The sequence below is a fragment of the Thalassophryne amazonica genome, chromosome 16 (assembly GCF_902500255.1).
Source record: "Thalassophryne amazonica chromosome 16, fThaAma1.1, whole genome shotgun sequence".
Taxonomy (NCBI): domain Eukaryota; kingdom Metazoa; phylum Chordata; class Actinopteri; order Batrachoidiformes; family Batrachoididae; genus Thalassophryne; species Thalassophryne amazonica.
In genome coordinates this window covers 73,063,716-73,085,887 of record NC_047118.1, presented here as the reverse complement: position 1 = coordinate 73,085,887, position 22,172 = coordinate 73,063,716, and the positions used below count along the sequence as shown (strand labels likewise).

General features: G+C 41.1%; 1 protein-coding gene across 1 annotated transcript in view; it reads left to right on the top strand.

Annotated features, from left to right (window-relative positions):
- LOC117528301 (homeobox protein Hox-B3a-like) overlaps positions 1-22,172 on the top strand; it is a 135,084-nt gene that overhangs the window by 65,913 nt on the left and 46,999 nt on the right.

The window sequence follows — 22,172 nt, the reverse complement described above, 5'->3', positions numbered from 1 at the left end:
CCAGCTCCTCCGGGGGGACTCCAAGGCGTTCCCAAGCCAGCCGAGAGATGTAGTCCCTCCAGCGTGTCCTGGGTCTTCCCCGGGGCCTGCTCCCAGTGGGACGTGCCCGGAACACCTCTCCAGCTTTTCCGGATGTCCAGGGGGGATCCGGAAAAGATGCCCGAGCCACCTCAACTGACTCTTTTCGACGTGGAGGAGCAGCGGCTCGACTCCGAGCTCCTCCCGAGTGACCGAGCTCCTCACCCTATCTCGAAAACCACACTGCTCATCCTGAATCCGAGGTTCGACCATCGGTCAAATTCTCCTCTCCAGTACTCTGGAATAGAGGGAGGCTGAGGAGTGTGATCCCCCTATAGTTGGAACACACCCTCCGGTCCCCCTTCTTAAACAGAGGGACCACCACCCCGGTCTGCCAATCCAGTGGCACTGTCCCCGATCGCCATGCGATGTTCCAGAGGCGTGTCAGCCAAGACCGCCCCACAACATCCAGAGACTTAAGGTACTCAGGACGGATTTCATCCACCCCAGGAGCCTTGCCACCGAGGAGCTTTCTAACCACCTTGGTGACTTCGGCCTGGGTAATGGATGAGTCCGGCTCTGAGTCCCCAGTCTCTGCTTCCTCTTCGGAAGACATGACGATGGGATTGAGGAGATCCTCGAAGTACTCATTCCACAGCCCGACAACATCTCCAGTCAGGGTCAATAGCTCCCCACCCGCACCGTAAACAGTGCTGGTGGAGAGCTGCTTCCGCCTCCTGAGGCATCGGACGGTTTGCCAGAATCTCTTCAAGGCTGACCGATAGTCCTCCTCCATAGCCTCCCCGAACTCCTCCCAGACCTGAGTTTTTGCCTCTGCGACCGCACGGGCTGCGGCACGCTTGGCCTGCCAATACCTGTCAGCTGCCTCTGGGGTCTCACCTACCAACAAAGATAAGTAGGACTCCTTCTTCAGCTTGACGGCATCCCTTACTTCCAGTGTCCACCACCGGGCTCGGGGATTGCTTCCATGACAGGCACCAGAGACCTTGTGACCACAGCTACGAGCAGCCGCATCGCCATTGGAGGTGGAGAACATGGTCCACTCGGACTCCATGTCTCCAACCTCCCCCGGGATCTGGGAAAAGCTCTCCCGGAGGTGGGAGTTGAAGACCTCGCTGACAGAGGGTTCCGCCAGTCATTCCCAGCAGACCCTCACGGTACGTTTGGGCCTGCCAGGTCTGACCGGCTTCCTACCTTCCCAGTGGATCCAACTCACCAGGTAGTGATCAGTCGACAGCTCTGCCCCTCTCTTCACTCGTGTGTCCGAGACACCAAAGTGCTCGAACATGGTGTTCGTGATGGACAAACTGTGACTAGCACAGAAGTCCAACAACTGAACACTACTCGGGTTCAGATTGGGTAGGCCGTGCTTCCCGATCACCCCCCTCCAGGTCTCACTGTCGCCGCCCACTTGGGCGTTGAAATCCCCCAGGAGAACAATGGAGTCCCCAGTCGGAGCACTATCTAGTACCCCTCCCAGGGACTCCAGGATGGTTGGGTACTCTGCACTGCTGCTCGGCCCGTAGGCCGAGACAACGGTGAGAGACCTGTCCCCGACCCGAAGGCGTAGGGATGCGACCCTCTCATTCACCGGAGTGAACTCCAACACTTGGCGACTGAGCTGTGGAGCAATAAGCAATGCGACCCCAGCTCTCCGCCTCTCCCCGTGGGCGACACCAGAAAAATGAAGCGTCCAGCCCCTCTCCAGGAGTCTGGTACCAGAGCCCAAGCTGTGCGTGGAGGTGAGCCCGACTATCTCTAGTCGGTATCTCTCAACCTCCCGCACAAGCTCAGGCTCCTTCCCCCCTAGCGAGGTGACATTCCACGTCCCAACAGCCAGGGGCTGTGAGCATGGACCGGGCCGCCGGGCCACCCGCCCTCGACCGCCACCCAATCCTCTCTGCACCCGACCCCCATGGCCCCCTCTGCAGGTGGTGAACCCACAGGAGGGCAGGCCCACGTCACTCTTTCGGCCTGAGCCCGGCCAGGCCCCATGGGCTAAGGCCTGACCACCAGGCGCTCGCGCATGAGCCCCAACCCCAGGCCTGGCTCCAGGGCGGGACCCCAGCTCCGCCATACCGGGCAACATCTCGGTCCTTGATCTTTTACTGGTCACGGAGGTTCTGAACTGCCCTTAGTCTGACCCGTCACCTAGGACCTGTTTGCCTTGGGAGACCCAACATGGAGCACAAAGCCCCCGACAACATAGCTCCTAGGATCATCCGGGTATGCAAACTCCCCCACCATGATAATGTGGCAGCTAGAGGGGGAGACACAAAACATCCATAACTTTGATTTTGTGCAAGGAAACCATATATATATATATATATATATATATATATATATATATATATATATATATATATATATATATCAAATCAAATTAATTTTATTTATATAGCGCCAAATCACAACAAACAGTTGCCCCAAGGCGCTTTATATTGTAAAGCAAAGCCATACAATAATTACGGAAAAACCCCAACGGTCAAAACGACCCCACATGAGCAAGCACTTGGCGACAGTGGGAAGGAAAAACTCCTGGGAACCCCTCAGCAGTCTAAGTCTATAGCAGCATAACTAAGGGATGGTTCAGGGTCACCTGATCCAGCCCTAACTATAAGCTTTAGCAAAAAGGAAAGTTTTAAGCCTAATCTTAAAAGTAGAGAGGGTGTCTGTCTCCCTGATCTGAATTGGGAGCTGGTTTCACAGGAGAGGAGCCTGAAAACCCTAGGAACTACAAGTAAGCGAAGCGCTCTATTGGGGTGATATGGTACTATGAGGTCACTAAGATAAGATGGGACCTGATTATTCAAAACCTTATAAGTAAGAAGAAGAATTTTAAATTCTATTCTAGAATTAACAGGAAGCCAATGAAGAGAGGCCAGTATGGGTGAGATATGCTCTCTCCTTCTAGTCCCTGTCAGTACTCTAGCTGCAGCATTTTGAATTAACTGAAGGCTTTTCAGGGAACTTTCAGGACAACCTGATAATAATGATTTACAATAGTCCAGCCTAGAGGAAATAAATGCATGAATTAGTTTTTCAGCATCACTCTGAGACAAGACCTTTCTAATTTTAGAGATATTGCGCAAATGCAAAAAAAAAGCAGTCCTACATATTTGTTTAATATGCGCATTGAATGACATATCCTGATCAAAAATGACTCCAAGATTTCTCACAGTATTACTAGAGGAATGCCATCCAGAGTAAGGATCTGGTTAGACACCATGTTTCTAAGATTTATGGGGCCAAGTACAATAACTTCAGTTTTATCTGAGTTTAAAAGCAGGAAATTAGAGGTCATCCATGTCTTTATGTCTGTAAGACAATCCTGCAGTTTAGCTAATTGGTGTGTGTCCTCTGGCTTCATGGATAGATAAAGCCGGGTATCATCTGCGTAACAATGAAAATTTAAGCAATGCTGTCTAATAATACTGCCTAAGGGAAGCATGTATAAGGTGAATAAAATTGGTCCTAGCACAGAGCCTTGTGGAACTCCATAATTAACCTTAGTCTGTGAAGAAGATTCCCCATTTACATGAACAAATTGTAATCTATTAGATAAATATGATTCAAACCACCGCAGCGCAGTGCCTTTAATACCTATGGCATGCTCTAATCTCGGTAATAAAATTTTATGGTCAACAGTATCAAAAGCAGCACTGAGGTCTAACAGAACAAGCACAGAGATGAGTCCACTGTCTGAGGCCATAAGAAGATCATTTGTAACCTTCACTAATGCTGTTTCTGTACTATGATGAATTCTAAAACCTGACTGAAACTCTTCAAATAGACCATTCCTCTGCAGATGATCAGTTAGCTGTTTTACAACTACCCTTTCAAGAATTTTTGAGAGAAAAGGAAGGTTGGAGATTGCCCTATAATTAGCTAAGATAGCTGGGTCAAGTGATGGCTTTTTAAGTAATGGTTTAATTACTGCCACCTTAAAAGCCTGTGGTACATCGCCAACTAATAAAGATAGATTGATCATATTTAAGATTCAAGCATTAATTAATGGTAGGGCTTCCTTGAGCAGCCTGGTAGGAATGGGGTCTAATAGACATGTTGATGGTTTGGAGGAAGTAACTAATAAAAATAACTCAGACAGAACAATCGGAGAGAAAGAGTCTAACCAAATACCGGCATCAATGAAAGCAGCCAAAGATAACGATACGTCTTTGGGATGGTTATGAGTAATTTTTTCTCTAATAGTTAAAATTTTATTAGCAAAGAAAGTCATGAAGTCATTACTAGTTAAAGTTAAAGGAATACTCGGCTCAATAGAGCTCTGACTCTTTGTCAGCCTGGCTACAGTGCTGAAAAGAAACCTGGGGTTCTTATTTTCTTCAATTAGTGATGAGTAGTAAGATGTCCTAGCTTTACGGAGGGCTTTTTTATAGAGCAACAGACTCTTTTTCCAGGCTAAGTGAAGATCTTCTAAATTAGTGAGACGCCATTTCCTCTCCAACTTACGGGTTATCTGCTTTAAGCTGCGAGTTTGTGAGTTATACCACGGAGTCAGGCACTTCTGATTTAATTCAAGGAGAACATGCGGCTAAACATGTCACTCCCGGTCTGATTGGGGAGGGGCCCAGAGAAAACTACAGAGTCCGACATTGTTTTTGCAAAGTTACACACCGATTCAATATTAATTTTAGTGACCTCCGATTGGCGTAACCCGGTGTCATTACTGCCGACGTGAATTACAGTCTTACCAAATTTACCCTTAGCCTTAGCCAGCAGTTTCAAATTTCCTTCAATGTCGCCTGCTCTGTCACCCGGAAGACAATTTACTATGGTTGCTGGTGTCGCTAACTTCACATTTCTCAAAACAGAGTCGCCAATAACCGGAGCTTGATCCTCGGCGGGTGTGTCGCCGAGTGGGGAAAAACGGTTAGAAATGTGAACGGGTTGGCGGTGTACACGGGGCTTCAATTTAGGACTACGCTTCCTCCTCACAGTCACCCAGTCGGCCTGCTTTCCTGGCTGCTCGGAATCTGCTGGAGGTGAACTAACGGCGGCTAAGCTACCTTGGTCCACACCGACTACAGGGGCCTGGCTAGCTGTAGGGTTTTCCACGGTGCGGAGCCAAGTCTCCAATTCGCCCAGCCTGGCCTCCAAAGCTACGAATAAGCTACACTTATTACAAGTACCATTACTGCTAAAGGAGGCCGAGGAATAACTAAACATTTCACACCCAGAGCAGAAAAGTGCGGGAGAGACAGGAGAAGCCGCCATGCTAAACCAGCTAAGAGCTAGTAGCTGTGCTAAGCTAGCAGATTCCTAAAAACACACAAAGTGAATAATGTGTAAATAATTTAGAGGTGATTCAGCAGAGGGAGTGCTTTAGTTAAGGCACGTGAAGATTACACTGTGAAACAAATCGTTATCTAGTTATCTAGATCAATCTAACTGCGCAGATTAAACAGCTAACAGATACAGCAAAACACCGCTGTGCTCCGGAACAGGAAGTGATACAATACCGCAGTGAGAGCCAACCACCAGTAGAGGCAAGCAAGAGTAGAACATACAGTGTATATATATATATATATATATATATATATATATATATATATATATATATATGCAAGTGTCTTTTAAAGTAGTGCTTTAGTGTAAACAGCATAAATTATTACTGTTTTATTGTTTAATATATTTTTGTAGATAAATATATTCACACATGATTGAAGTTTTTCAGGTGTATGTCAGTTTTTAAAAAAAATAAGGCAACATGAATGGAAAACTGAATGAATTTTTGATGTTTACACAAATGAAACTGTGGAAGTTGAGTTGAATCTTTGGCTGCAGGCTTGTGTTTTTTGTAGATTCCTGTCAGTCCTCTGAATCATCCTGATAAGATTAGTGCTTGTTGGGTAAGACTCTGTTCATTCTGTGATATGTTTTTTTTTTTTTTTTAATCATACTCCTCTGTTGCTCAATTGTCTAAGATCTGTGAGATAATTCATGTTAGTGGCTGAGATTGATTGTTTGTTGTGCCCCTTACTATGTGGTCTGTTTGGATTAATTTGCAACTGTGAAGAAGAAAAACATCCATCAGGAAAAAATTTAAGAATTCTGTCAGTTTAAGCTTTTCAAAGGGACGTGCCTCATAATGTTCAACATAGTGATCATTTTAAATCCACATCTGGAAAATCATAGAAAATTAAATTGTCCTTATACTTTTGTCATTGACAGTAATCCCTCAGAGTTGTATCAAAATCAGTTTAGGTAATAATAATAATAATAATAATAATAATAACAACAATAATATACAATTATAGACTTTTGATGAGGTGTACCTGTGATTATGTGGACCTGGTCAGGATGGGGGTCAGGATGAGGTTTACCGAGGCCATCCTGACCAGGTCCGCATAATTCACGGGTACATCGAAATCAAAAGTCTATAACTGCTTTATTATATGGTAAACAAGAAAATTGGGAGTTTGTCAAACATACTAAAACTGAAAAATCAATCTCACGTTTCAACTCTTTATTATTACTGTCATATTGCACCGACATCCCATCGATCGACTGGAGATGCCTGTTAAGTCCGTGACGAAGAGTCATCAGGCTTGTTTTCTTATAAGGTTCGCCATTCGCCTGTGTAGCTTCCACGTAAAATCGGCCAAGTACTCCATTAAGCATCCGTCTGCCATAAGTTTCAAAGTTGGGCGCATGTCCCTTTTCAGTGACGTACTTGCGAAACAGGTTGGTGGCTGACTGTGTATTTCTGGGGGTGTTCTTTGTATCTTTTTCGTGTAAAATTTGTTTTAAGTCAGCGTCGCTAACAAGATGTTGCAATCTGAGAATTAATTCACAAACTGAAACAAGACAGTGTCTTCCTGATCTTGGTTTTACATTGTGATGTCGTATCTTTCTGCTGCTGAACATACATATTGATCCGGGTCACTCGCAACATCAACACTAACAGGGTCTTCCTTTGTACAACAGCCAAATATGATTTAAATTTTGTCAAGATCAATCAAGCAGATTTGAGATGATTCTTGAAATCGTGAAAATTTAAGAGATGATCCAGAATCGGCATCTTGATCCTGGTGCACTCCAAAATTTAATACAGTCTTCCTAATATCTATCTGTGGTGAAAATTTTCATCTAAATCTGTGTCATAGTTTTAATATAATCCTTCAAAGACAATGGAGTCAAATCCTAAGCCAGAATCCAGATCCAGATCACCTACAAAATTCAGTAGAGTCTTCCATGTCCTAATATCTATCTGTGGTGCCAATTTGGTGAGAACCTGTGAAGTAGTTTTGACGTAAGCCTTAAAAGACTATATAAAGTGAAACTTGATGCAGAATCCAGATCTGGATCCAGATCACTGTCAAAATGTAATGGAGTCTTCCAAGGCCTAATATGTATCTGTGGTGCAAATTTGGTGAGAACCTGTGAAGTAGTTTTGACATAATCCTGATAAAAGTCAGGCAGACTGATACATAAACATTGATGATTTTATTACGTCCTTGGCCAATGTAATATAATAATAATAATAATAATAAAAATTGGGGTGAAACTAAAATTAGCAGACACTGATGGTATATTCCCCAAATGAGGGTCACCATCTGCATCACCTGCATCAGGACCAAAGTGAATTTGTGGTCATAAAGCGCATGTTCACTTTTAAATCAAGGGATTAGCATTAGGGAATAGAAAAAAAAACTCAATAAACAAACAAATATATTAAAAAAAAACTCTGACAATGTTTTACACACACACACACACACACACACACACACACACACACACACACACACACACACACACACACACACACACACACACACACACACACACACACACACACACACACACACACATGCTACACTCACACTTTCCTGTTCGATTTAATGGAAAAGTGTGCCCAAACCTTCAACTGGTACTGTAAACTTGGGTTTTCTTTTGATCTGGTTAATCAAAGTTAACAAGGTTTTAATCATATTTTCCTCATTGTGTGCTCATTTAAATCTGGATACTTACAAGGTGATAGCAGGGCAATTCAATGGTGACCGAATTACAATGACAGCAAAATATGGCCATAGTTCGACTTATCATTAAAAAATTTAATGTGATTTTAATTCATTTAATATATATTTGTCCACCAATTGCTGTTTTTGAGTTCTTGTCCTAACAATCTGTAGGTTAACCCTCTGCGGCAGACACCGTCATATACGACGACTAAGACCAAGCTTTACTAAATTATAAATAACTTTTAATGATATGAGATAGAAACTTACTTTTTTTGCTGAAAAGTTAACTCTGCGGACTTTCGAGCCAGCCATCGGCCATCTTTGTACTCCTCATAGAAGCTTTATGATGACGTGTGCAATGTGAGTGTCCAATCGGAATTGGTTCACCATCACATGGTTTTCCAAAATCCAATCGTAGGGCAGATTCACCTCACGTGAAAAGCCAAAGACCGTTTTCAGGAGTGATATGTTACTAGTCGGCCCATTTGAATAGCCCCCCCTGAGTACATACTATTGGGCTCCAAATTACCCTGCGCCATTACACACAGCGATCAGTGAAAGCAGACGGAGCAGACGGAGAGCCTCTGATGACAATCTCACATGCTCAAAGAAAGAGTGTGTAACTATCAGGATTGCTCCACTAGTTTGCATGTGAATGTTACTGGATAACTCTGTTGCTTTTACCATGAAGACAAAAAAAACAAAAAAAAACGCAGAGACCATTTTGTATATATTGTTCAAAATGTTCAAAATTATTGTTTGAACATTTTTGTTGTACAGTCTTCCACACAAGACCTCAAATTACCTTTATAAAGTGTCAAAACAGTTGTTTGTTATAGTTTGCTCTGTGTTTTGAATAAATGTGTGTGGAAAATTATTTTCCACTTTATTTTTTCCTTCCTTATTTTTGATTGTAAACCTTTATTACACTTATAAAACACAACAAATGCATATATATTCTGAAAGCACAGGTTGTCCTGAAAAACAAGAGACATAAAACTTGATTGTGGGATGCAGGGAGAGCTGTTAACAGCAATAATAAAACATTTATGCCAGGCAAGTGAACTGTCCAAAAAATGCTCTTGGACCCCAGAGGGTTAACGTATTTCGCAAGGAACATGCCTACATTTTTGCCAAAGTTAAGAAATAACTTGTTACAGCGGTGGAGTCACATCGAAGCAAATGTTTGCAGTGAAACAGAAACGTGTTTGAAACTCAGCAGGTCATTTAACGTCAAGATAAGGCAAACGTTCCATCATCTATGTGTGAAAACGACTGTTGCAGAACGTAGGCAACAATCCAAAAACCCATAACTCTGTCTACGCGTCCCTCTGAGAGCCAGGTTTACTGGAGCAGCAGCAGAAACGGTTCTCTGTCTGTGTCTTTAAAAAAACGCTGTTGAAATCTGTGTGTCATCCAGCCAGAGAGGGACGGGAGGAGATGAAATGTGTTGCCGAGGCGTCTTTGTTGTCGCTTGCCCATTTGGTGAGCCGTGTTGTGTTGGTGATGATGCAGCATGGCCGTTCACCCTCATTAAACTTCAAGGCCAAGCAGATCCTCAAATGGAGTCGATGAAAAATGGCCTTTGGGAGACAAACGTATAGACATTGACTGATCTTTGCAGAGGCATCACAGTGATGGCATTTTATGAAAGAAAGACCAAACGGCAGTTTCTCAATCTTTTGCATTACTTAAAATTGGGGATAAAGTTCCATCTCAACATTGCTGTGGAATCAGGAGCTTTTGGACCTAAGTTTTCATATTTCCCTTTAATTGGCAAGGATTAATGGAGTCAGTGAGTCTACTAAACTTCCACAAGTAATTCTGTAAAAACTGTGACATGCTCAGCTATGTAGTCTTGGGTTCTGATAGATCTAGGTGAGTACCAGTGAACCCCCTATTTTTGGCTATGTTGGCATTTTTTAGCTTTCAAAAATTTAAAACTAAGACAGGGAATTTACTTGTTTGTTGCTTGCTTGTTGCTAATCACAGGGTCCTGGTCAGCCCAGTCTCATGCTTGTTTGTCCTGCTCCCATCACAAAATTAGTCACATTTTCTTGGCATGTTTTTTCACAAGACCATCAAATATGGCCATCAGATATTGAGAAGGCTTTTTGTCTGTGCTCAGCATAACTCCAGTCTTATTACTGCCAGACTCTTCAAATTGACAGGGAACATTCTTGGGACTCAGACCTTGGACAACTTCAAAGATGACTAACCTTGACCTATTTTAAGAGGTTAAAATGTCACATTCTGTTTCAATCTGTTCAGCTTTGTTTTTGAGTGGTGGACATGACAGCCAATCAGAGTAGAGCTACACCGTGTCGTCAGTGGCTGCTTTCTCCAAAACTGCTTTGTGTGTTTATATACATGTTTCTCATATATTATGTAAATGCTAGCAAGAAATAAACACTTGTAAAACTAAAAATGCTGTTTTTGGAACCTAATAACACCTTTGAACTTATTTACAAGACATTTTGTGGATGTTAGCATGGTGACATCACAGGCTGGTAGCTAGCTGCAAAACTCAGTTTTGGTTTTGTGTAAATATATCCTCTTTGTCATATATTATGTAAAACTTAGCAAGAAATAAACACTTCTAAAACTGTAAAAATTGTTTTATAAACTGATAACACCTCTGGAGTCATTTACAAGACATTTCACAGATGTTAGCGAGCACGCTAACTTCCACTCACTCAAAGCTAACTTCCTATGGAGTTAAATACTTGCAAATGCACAGAGGGTGATCTACAAATATTCCTTGATTTGCACAACAACAGCTGTTAAAACAGAAATATTGTTTTTGATTGACTGATTGATTAATAGAGAGGCTTTATTAAACATGTACAAATTGTACCTAAGACAGTAGGATCTTAATAATTAATTAAACAACTGCAAATTACAAAGAACACAATGCTCATACAGCTAAGGGTATTTTAGCATTGCATTACATTTTTATCTTACTATTTCCAACCCAACCAGTCTCATGGCAGTTCATGGCGGCATTACAAAAAGTACATTAATCTATGGGTTCATGATGGGGGGCACCAAAATGGGGTGCTTTTCTTGATGGGGGCACAAATTCATTTCGTGACAAGGGCACAAAATGTGGGGTGACGAGGGGATCTGGGGAGTTATGGTTAGGGTTAGGGAGGGTAGACACTTGCGCTATAGTTATAGTTACAGCTCGGAGAAGGGGAGGATTATAAATAGCAAAACAAAAAACTATGTCACAAAAATGGGGTGCTTTTCATGAAAGAATTCAAGTCAAATCTGGGAGCATCCGCCAGTACCACATCTTCCTTATCCACAACACCACGGAAAAGCAGGATGGCAACCACCCAGGCAGACAACTGCTTATAGAAAATAAGGAAACGATAAAAGGATTAACTGGTGACAGATCTTAACAAGCACAAAAATTTACTCTTTCTTCTCTGACCCAAGAATAAAACTTAACTGAAACCCATTAACCACTTTCTGAGTTTTTGCCATCACAACCAAACACACAACAGTGATGCTATAAGCCCCGCCCCCTCTGTCAGGTGGTAACCAGATAACTTGTCTTTGACACGTAGCTCAGGTTTGATCACTTACACGACAGAAATAGAATACACACGGAGGTAATGTGAGCATTTGGGAAAATGTGTCCAACATTTGTTTTCTTAGAGGTGGGGCACTTGGAACTTTAAAGTTTTGTCTTTGTTTTCTTTTTTAAGTATTGTTGCTTGCTGTAAAAGGTCATTTGAATTTGGAACTTCAGTTCTTTCTTCATGGGGTTTATGGAACCATTTATGTGGATTTTGTCCACTTGACTACATGAGCTAAAATTACCATGTGGGTCACCACGGCAACATGATAGTTAAGGAAAAACTGTTGTATATAAAATTAAACTACAGCAGTGCTTTTAGAGTCATACACTGAAGGTCAAGGAGCTGATTTCTATTAATTTGGTCTAAATTGCATCTGTGGACAATCAGACAGGAAACATTAAAAAAGGTGCTGACAAAGTGACACTTTGGACAAATTCAGCTGTTTTTACAACCTCGTCATATTAAAACATCATTAGTAGTCGAGTCTCCAAGTGCTTGACTCACCTTTGGAAATTGTGCAGTATGAGAGAAAACAGTTTGGAAAAAAAAAATGCTGAAAAGGAAATACACAGGTATGAACAATGTACCAACAGCAGATGCAGTTTTTCTGAACATTAATATTTCAAAGTGTAGTTTTGATATTAATGCATTCTTGCATCTAGGTGGAGCAAGCGGTTATCACATCTTACAATAACATCCCCTGTTCAGCATCACCTGGGTCTCATTCCCCTCGACATCGGGACCTGTTGAAGGGCATCTGGTGTAAAACGTGAGTCAAATTAAAATGCAGATCCAGACTAGATCTGCTGTGGCGACCCTGAGCAGAAGCGTGGAGAATCCAGTAGAAACAAGTTGTTAATGCTTTGTTGCATGTTCTGCCAGTAAAGCGTTATTCTAATCTAATTTTTCAGTAACGAGTAATCTAACGCATTAATCTTTCCAAGTCAGTAATCAGATTAAAATTACTTCTCAGAGTCACTGTGCATCACTATTATTTTTGTATTGTTGGTCGATTGCAGCGCATGAGCAGGGGGAAGTCAGCGTTCGGTTGAACTGCCCACTTTGCCCACTTTCAGCGCGCTAAACCGCTAATAAAACTTTCTTACCTGTCAATCTGGTCGTGTTTTCTGCATAAATAAATGTTATCCATTCTTCTGCTTAAACAACAAGTCAGGGGTGAATCCATGCTACAACAGCCCTAGATTAAAGGTCCACTCTTGAAGACATTTTTTCATGCTATTACTACAACTAATAAATACTACTTGTAATAATATCAATAATAATAATAATTATTATTATTATTAAATGTTAGAAAAATGTTAGATAGAATTTAATAGTTACATTAATAAAAAATGTAGGTTAGAAATTGTAAGTTTTACCATTACAGTGTTGTCAATATTTAAATATGAGGTCAAGAAAGATGTCTATTTTTTAATAAAACAAGTATTTATTTTCATGGAAGTCAAGAAAGGGTGACTATAAAGTGAGGATTGGCAAAACGGGTATCATTTTCATGTTGAGGTAGCGGGGGGAGGTGTTGTTGGCAGCTGCTAAAAGTAACTAATAAAGTATAGTAATCTACCTTTGTTAATTTTAAAATTGAGTAATCAGTAAAGTAACTAAGTTACGAGGTCTGTCAATAAAGTATCGTACCTTTTTATTTTTTCAAAAACTATATGGATTTCATTCATATGTTTTTACGTCAGACATGCTTGAACCCTCGTGCGCATGCGTGAGTTTTTCCACGCCTGTCGGTGACGTCATTCGCCTGTGAGCACGCCTTGGGAAGGAGTGGTCCCGCCCCCTCGTCGGATTTTCATTGTCTGGAAATGGCGGAATGAAAATGAATTTTTTTCCATCAGAATTTTTTTCAGAAGCTGTTAGGGCATCTGGAAACCATTCGAAAAATTTATCTGGCTTTCGGTGAAAATTTTACGGGCTTCACAGAGAATAAGGACTTTAACTACAGCTTTAAGGACTGCTTTAAGGACGGTTGGTGCGCCGCGCTCAGAGCTGCAATGACGCGGCACAAACCACTGGATCATTTCTAAGTTGATGGCTCTGTGGATACGAGACCGTTATGTGCTCTTTCTCTGGTTATCACAAGAGCTGGACATCAGCCATTTTCCGGCAGATTTCACTTTTAACAAGAGATTTTGTCATGGAAAGCCGCGCGGAGGCTTCGCGCGTCACGACCGATTCACTGATGAAGCGAGACAAAGGAACACCTCCGTTTCGGCATGTTAGAGGACAAGTTGGGACATGTCCAGCTCTCCACAATTTCTCTTATACTCACTCGACTGGTAAGCACTGAAAGCCGAGATAGACATGTCCCAACTTGTCCTCTAACACTCCGAAATGGAGGTGTTCCTTTGTCTCGCTTCATCAGCGAATCGGTCGTGACGCGCGAAGCCTCCGCGCGGCTTTCCATGACAAAATCTCTTGTTAAAAGTGAAATCTGCCAGAAAATGGCTGATGTCCAGCTCTTGTGATAACCAGAGAAAGACCACACGATGGTCCCGGCTCCACACAGTGATCTGTTTAGAAATGATCCAGTGGTTTGTGCCGCGTCCTCGCAGCTCGGAGCGCGGCACAACGAGCGTCCTTAAAGCAGTCCTGAAAGCAGTCCTGAAAGCTGTAGTAAAAGTCCTTATTCTCTGTGAAGCACGTAAAATTTTCACTGAAAGCCAGATAAATTTTTCGAATGGTTTCTAGGTGCCAGTCTCTAACAGCTTCTGAAAAAATTCTGATGGAAAAAAAGTCCTTTTTATTCCGCCATTTCCAGACAATGAAAGTCCGACGAGGGGGCGGGATCACTCCTTCCCAATGCGTGCTCACAGGCGAATGACGTCACCGACAGGCGTGGAAGAACTCACGCATGCGCACGAGGGTTCAAGCATGTCTGACATAAAAACATATGAATGAAATCCATATAGTTTTTGAAAAAAATAAAAAGGTACGATACTTTATTGACAGACCTCGTACTTTTTCAAGGAGTAACTAGTAATTGGATTACTTTTTCAATGTAACTATGGCAACACTGCTGATTACTCAAAGCGTTTGTTGCTAGTGATTTTATTAGATTTCTGTTGGAACCATTTACTGACCACAACAATCACACTGACCAGTGTGATTGTTTACAAAGACAAAGACGGAGACAGCCGCAATATAAACTCTTTTGCCGCGTTCAAACCACACGCCACGTGACGCCACAAATTCGCATCCCTCACCTGGCAATGGACACGCCACCATCGCCCGGTGTGTCACTCTGCTTAAGCCATGTTCACACTGGACACCATGCGACGCCACAAATTCATCATTTGCTGCAGGAGTGGCACTTCCGCCTCTCCAGGACCCAGTTTGAGGACCTCCTGTCCTATTCACGTGCACGTGAACAATTAAAAAAGAAAGAAAACTGGCTGCTGCGGTGCTGCTTCTCACTCTCCCCTCAAACTCTGTCATAATTGTGTTATAAACCAGTCACCGTTTGTTTTTTTTATACATCTGTGTAGTTAATAAATAAATAAAAATAATAAATACATAAAATAATCTTTGTGGACAATTCCACGCGCACGTGAAAAAAAAAAAAAAAAAACGGCGGCTGCTGCTGCTCACTCTCCCCTCAAACTCTGTCATAATTGTGAAATAAAAGACAAAAGGGACATAAGTCCTGCTTACAGGCTGGCTTCCAGAGACAGGACATGTCCACATCAAGTATAAACTCCAGACCTCTCCACGTCACTACATATCCAGTCCCTGATTGGCCATCGCGATGCGACAAGATGAAAAAGTTCAGATTTTTCAACTTGGGGAGGAGGGCAACGCAGTGCAATATGATGCCACAAACATGCCAATTGCTCAAAATCGCTTCATTTGCGTTGCTTCATTCGCATCCATCGCATCGCTTGAACTTTTGTAGCGCCACAACGCATCCTTCCATAGGGATTACATGGCAACCTGTCGCCGTCGTCGCTCGTGTGTCATCCAGTGTGAATGCTTCATTATAAATATACTGAGCTGGCCGAGTTTCCTTAGATGTTTGGATCCACTGGTGTGTTGATGATTATTTATTTATTTATTTATTTATTTTTTTGTAGTGTGGGTGGTTGCCCTATTGATGCACACAGATTAACTTCCTGTAGTAGAACAAATAACTACTGTTTGTCGTTGTTTATTTCATTGTTTATTACATTTATTATTCTTACTGCCTTCGGGTACTCCAGTTTCCTCCCACAATAAAAAAAACATGCTTATTTAGGGTCTGGTCCTTTCTCCACCTCTGACCAAGGCAGCATCTCTAACATCTGGAGTTGGTCCCCGGGCGCCGGACTGTGGCTACCCACTGCTCCTAGTGGTTGGATTGCGTCTAACTGTAAGTAGGATGGGTTAAATGCAGAGGACAAATTTCATTGTATGTATGTATGTATGTCTATCTACAAAGACAATAAAGGCTCTATTCATTCATTCATTTTTGAGGACAATCACTGACACGATGATACAAGCATGAAATATGGCAAGAAATATTGACGAACTTGACAAGATTAGAGTCAAGCAAAAAATCTACGGTGGTTCTCATTTTTTTCCAGATGGCTGCCCCAACAATGGTGAAAATGAAAATTTGACGTAGCTCATGAATGAAACAACATATATGAATGATTGCAGTTTCTAATTGTATGTTTTTTACAGCAGTTTGTGGCAGCATTACGAAAAGTACATTCATCTATGGGTTTGTGATGGGGGCACAAAAATGGGCTACTTTTTGTAATGGGGACACAATTTCATTTTGTGACAGGGCATGGAATGTAGGGGTCTAGAAGGTTATGATTGGGGTTAGGGGAGGTTAGACACTTATGGTTGACACTTAAGCAGACGGACACCCCTTTGAGTCTGGTCTGCTTGAGGTTTCTTCCTCAGGGGGAGTTTTTCCTTACCACTGTTGCTCTGGGGGTTGGTAAGGTTAGACCTTACTTGTGTGAAGCGCCTTGAGGCAACCTTGTGATTTAGCACTGTATAAATGAAAATAAATTGAAAGTGAAATGGTTCGAGATCAGAGAAGGGGAGGATTAAAAATAGAAAAATAAGAAAAATGTGTCACGAAAATCGGGCGCTTTTTGTGACGGAGGCACAAAAAAAAAAGCATGTGACTGTAAAACAAATGTCACCCATGATAATCTTCTGAGGTATGTCTGTAACTAGTCAGTGACTGAACATGGAAACAAATGGCATAAGCTGAAATAGGTATCCTAAGTTTCATCAACTAAATTTATGCTATTTAATATTGTAATAATGAAAGAGAAAAAGAGCCTTTATTGGCATTGTACACATACATATAACAAAATTTTGTCCTCTGCATTTAACCCATCCTAATTACAGTTCAATACAATCCAACCTGTTTATTATTTTACTATTACTAACTTTACCCCTAACCATAACAACCCAGTCTCACCAGTTTTTTTTTTCGTGCTCCTGTCATGAAATGAGTCAAATTTTGTGACTAGATTAATGTATATTTTGTGATGCTGAATCACGATATGCCGTGAGAAATGGTAGATCCAACCACTAGGAGCAGTGGGCAGCCACAGTCCGTGGACCAACTCCAGATGTAGAGATGCTGCCTTGGTCAGGGCAGAGAAAGGAGCAGACCCTAATAAGCATGTTTTTGACTGTGGGAGGAAGTCAGAGCACCGGAGGAAGCCCATGCAGACGACATTTAAACTCCACACCAGAAAGGGTGGGAGGCGATCCCACGACCTTCTTGCTGTGAGGCACCAATGCTAACCACTAAGCCACCATGCCGCCCAATGAATGAATAAAGACTAAATGTTGTCATGTTAAAATGAAAATGGATCCTTGTATTTTTTGTCCAGTTTTAATGCCAATTATTAATATAGTGTTAGCTCACATAAAAAGAAAAAAAAAGAAAAAGTTAATTCATGCAGAAAAAAATGCAATGAAAATATGAATATTTACACATTATAATCATTTTTAGGCACTGAAAGGTGTCTTGAGGGATAATTAATGCCAAAATAAGATTTTTAATAAATAATAGACCCAATATTCATTCATATCCATCAATATTCTTCAGAGATATGGAAAAAATGAAGTTTTGGACAGAAATTTGACAGCCATTTTGGATTTTCACTTGGCTCACCAGAAAAATGTGACAAGAATGTTTCTGCCAAGTTTCATACTGGCATCATTATTTGAAAGATTCTTTGCATTTTCTCCACTACTAAATTCATTTTACAATCAGTTATTTCTGTCAATCAAAGTGATAGTCAAAGGTGAGTCGAGCTCTAAGAAGCTTATTTTTTTTGCTCACAAAATGTTTTGTGTAACAAGCTGTGGAAAACGTGAATGTATTTATTTTTTATATTTCACAACTGCAAATTACCAGAATCTCTGCATAGAGGCTGTAAAAACTGTGCACTAACATGTGCACTTCTTGTTTTTAGGTTTCACCTCGTTTGCACAGTTTCTCAAAATTATTCAAACCTGGACCAAAAAAATAAAAAATAAAAAAATAAATAAATAAAAAGTTCAACACAAGCCAGTAATTTGGCAAGAATCTGTTGAATCATCAGCTTTTCCTTGGAACAGTTATTGGGAAAATACTGAGAAACATTTCCAAAATCCTTCTAAATTATACACATTTAATTCAGTTAGAGTTCATATTTGGAAAATCACAACATTGTGGTACAGCACTGTTCCTTATTGAATCAAGTTAAAGTCTTTGTATAATATCTTGTGTAATTGTTTTGGTGCTAGCTTATTGTAGTGCAATGTGAAGGGCTGACAAACACGCTTAACGTTAGCATGAGCTAAGTGCCTTCATTGTGATCAGTGAGATTATGTATTTACAAAAATACATGTTGTGGTGGCTGAGTTCCTGAGGGAGGGGAGTGCATTAAAGTGGCGATTTGCCCATGGATTTACTCATTCATGTGTCTGGAAAAGTCACTAGCATCACATAGTATGATATTAGTAGGCTAAAGTTAGCATGAAACTGGCATTGTGTAACATAGTGCTCGTGAGTATCAGATAACATGATGCTAGCAGGCTAACATTAACATGACAACTCTTTGGTGTCAGATAACATGATACTAACACTCTAAAATTAGCATGAAACCTCGCTGACATCACATAACACAATGCTATGAGGCTAATGTTAATATGAAAACTAATTTGAGTAACATAATGTGATGCTAGTGGGCTAACATTAGCATGAGCTAAGTACCTCCATTGTGAGCAGTGAGATATATAATGTGCTTAAAAATACATAGTACTTGTGATGGTTGAGACCCAGAGGGATAGGAGTGCCTTAAAGTGGAGATTCACAATGGATTTAATTGTTCACATATCTAAAAAAAAAAAAGTCACTAGCATCACATAGCGTGACATTAGTGGGCAAAAGTTAGCATGAAACTGGCATTGTTAAACGTAGTGATAGTGGGTATCACATAACATGATATTAGTAGGCTAATGTTAGCATGGCAACTCTCTGGTGCCACATAACATGATGCTAACACTCTAAAGTTAGCATGAAACCTTGCTGACATCACATAACATGATTGCAACAGGCGTCACATAACACAATGCTAAGAGGCTAATGTTGAGAAAATGCATTCACGTAACATAATGCAATGCTAATGGGCTAACATTAGCATGAGCTAAGTGCCTTCATTGTGAGTAATAGGAATTCTAATATGCTAAAAAAAAAAATGCAATTTTTTCCTATAAAAATCTTACTGCATATCTTCTTCAGGTAATTTTACATGTTGCATTAAAAAATTCTGTGGTTTTGGGGTTTTTCACTCACAGCACTAACATAACAGAAATACAGATTTGGGGTTTTAGAGAATTATGGTATAGTTTTTGTTGTTTTTTAGTGCTGTGCAAAACAACAACAACAAAACTGTAATTTTATTGCAGTTCTGCAGATTTTATGAAGTAATACACACTCAGGTGTGAGATATAGTTCAAGTTAAGATCAGTTTTGCTGCATTTGTGTTTCTCAGGTGAAAGAATCCAAAGCCTGGAAGCATAAATGCAATATGAAACTTTTGGGTCATGCACAGCTGGGGGAGGGGGTTTTGAAGCAGACCAGTGACGGCACCAGCAGACTGTGCACAGATAAGAGAGCCACGATAACATTCTGATCACAGTTTCTACACACTTTGCAGTTCAGCTGCAGCAAAAAGCAGTAAAATCGCAGTGAACACATGGTTTACTGAACTAAATGTTTAGTATCTGAAAATCCAAATATTGGTTTAGTTCAACCCTCATCAGCGTGTTTGTTGGTTTGTCATCAGACTTAATCAAAATAACTTCAGATAGACTGTGAAAGTTATCAAGTAAAGGAAAACATTCTCTTTTGGCCTTTTATGGGTCTAAATGTTGATTCAAGACTTTTTAGAAACATTTAGAGGATATGTGCAATTTGTCATGTCTTGATCAATTTTTTAATGTTTCTTGGCAATCTGCAAAACCATTTAGGAGGATCAGTGTTATTTTGAGGAAAATTTTGGTGTGGATCCTGATTTTAAGTTGATGCTGATTTTATTTTGCCCTTGTTTTACAATATAGGCACCCCCCCCCCCCCCCCCCCCCCCCCCCCTAACATTTGAATAATTTCTTAAACAAAAATACTCATCAAATTTGCACCACAGATAGATATTAGAGCATGGAAGACTCCATTGAATTTTGGACGTGATCCAGATCTGGATCTGGATTCCAGATCAAGATTTCTCTTTATATAGGCTTTGAAAGATTATGTCAAAACTACTTCATAGATTTTCATTAAATTTGCACCACAGACAAACATTAGGGCATGGAAGACTCCACTGAATTTTGGAGGTGATCCAGATCTGGATCTGGATTCTAGATCAAAATTTATCTTTATATAGGCTTTGAAGGATTACATCAGAACCAGTTCATAGATTTTCATTAAATTTGTACCACAGATAGATATTAGGGCATGGAAGACTCCACTGAATTTTGGAGGTGATCCAGATCTGGATCTGGATTCTACATCAAGATTTCTCTTTATATAGGCTTTGAAAGATTATGTCAAAACTACTTCATAGATTTTCATTAAATTTGCACCACAGATAAATATGAGGTCTATTAGAAAAGTATCTGACCTTATTATCTTTTTCAAAAACCATATGGATTTGAATCACGTGTGATTACATCAGACATGCTTGAACCCTTATGGGCATGCAAGAGTTTTTTCACGCCTGTGGGCAGTCTTTGAGTGAGGAGTCGCCCACCCTCTCGTCGATTTTTTTCATTGTTTAGGAATGGCTCAGAGACTGCTGCTTTGTTTGATCAAAATTTTTTCAAAACTGTAAGGCATAACTGAGTGGACACCATTCGATAAATTTAGCTGGTTTTTGGTAAAAATTTTAACGGCTGATGAAAGATTTTGGTCTGGTAGTGTTGCCGTAAGGATGGCCCACGGCGCCTGACGGCAATCTGCGCTTTGAGGCGGCAGCGTCTCGCCGTTTCAAGTTGAAAACTTCCACATTTCAGGCTCTGTTGACCCAGTAAGTCGTCAGAGAATGGAGAACTTTCAGAAGAAGTCGGCATGAGGAGTTTATTTGGACATTCCATTGTTAACGGACATTTTGTAATGAAAGACGTGCAGGCAGAGTCGCATGTCAGGCCGGAATATATATACATATATACATGTCAGGTCGCGACAGGAAAAACACCTCCGTTGGAAACCTTAACGGACAAGTTGGACATGCGCAAATTCTCAGTTACTCACCTTGTTGAAAGCCATCAAAAGCCGTCTGAATTTTACAAATGGTTTTCAACACGCAGGTGTTCTTCCTGTCGCGGCGCACACAGATTCGCCGAGTCGTCACAGAAACGACTCGGCGAATTTGCGCGCACGTCTTTCATTAAAAAATGTCCTTAAACAGTGGAATGTCCGCATAAAGTCCTCATGCCGGCCTGTTCTGAATCTTCTCTGTTCTCTCACAACGTCCTGGGTGAATTAAGCCTTAAATTAGGATGTTTTCAGGTCGAAACAGGCTGACGATGGCGCCTGGAAGCGTTGCGCGACATCCCGCTCCATGGGAAGTCCTTACAGCGACAGACACACCCCATAATCTCTCATCAGCTGTTAACTTTTCACCGAAACCAGCTTAATTTCTTGAATAGTGTCCACTCAGATATTCCTCACAGGTCCAGAAAACATTTTGATAAAGCAACACGCGCCGTCTTGAGCAGCGTGTGAAACAAAGGAATTCAGCCGAGAGGGTGGGACCACATCTCACTCAAGGCCTGCCCACAGGGAAATGATGTCACCGACACGAAAAAACGCATGAGCACGAGGGTTCAAGCATAATTGGTGTAATCGCATGTCAATCAAATCCATATAGTTAAAAAAAAATAAAAGGGTCGGTTTATTATCTAATAGACCTCGTATTAAGGCATGGAAGACTCCACTGAATTTTGGATGTGATCCAGATCTGGATCTGGATTCTAGATCAAAATTTCTCTTTATATAGGCTTTGAAGGATTATGTCTAAACTACTTCACAGATACT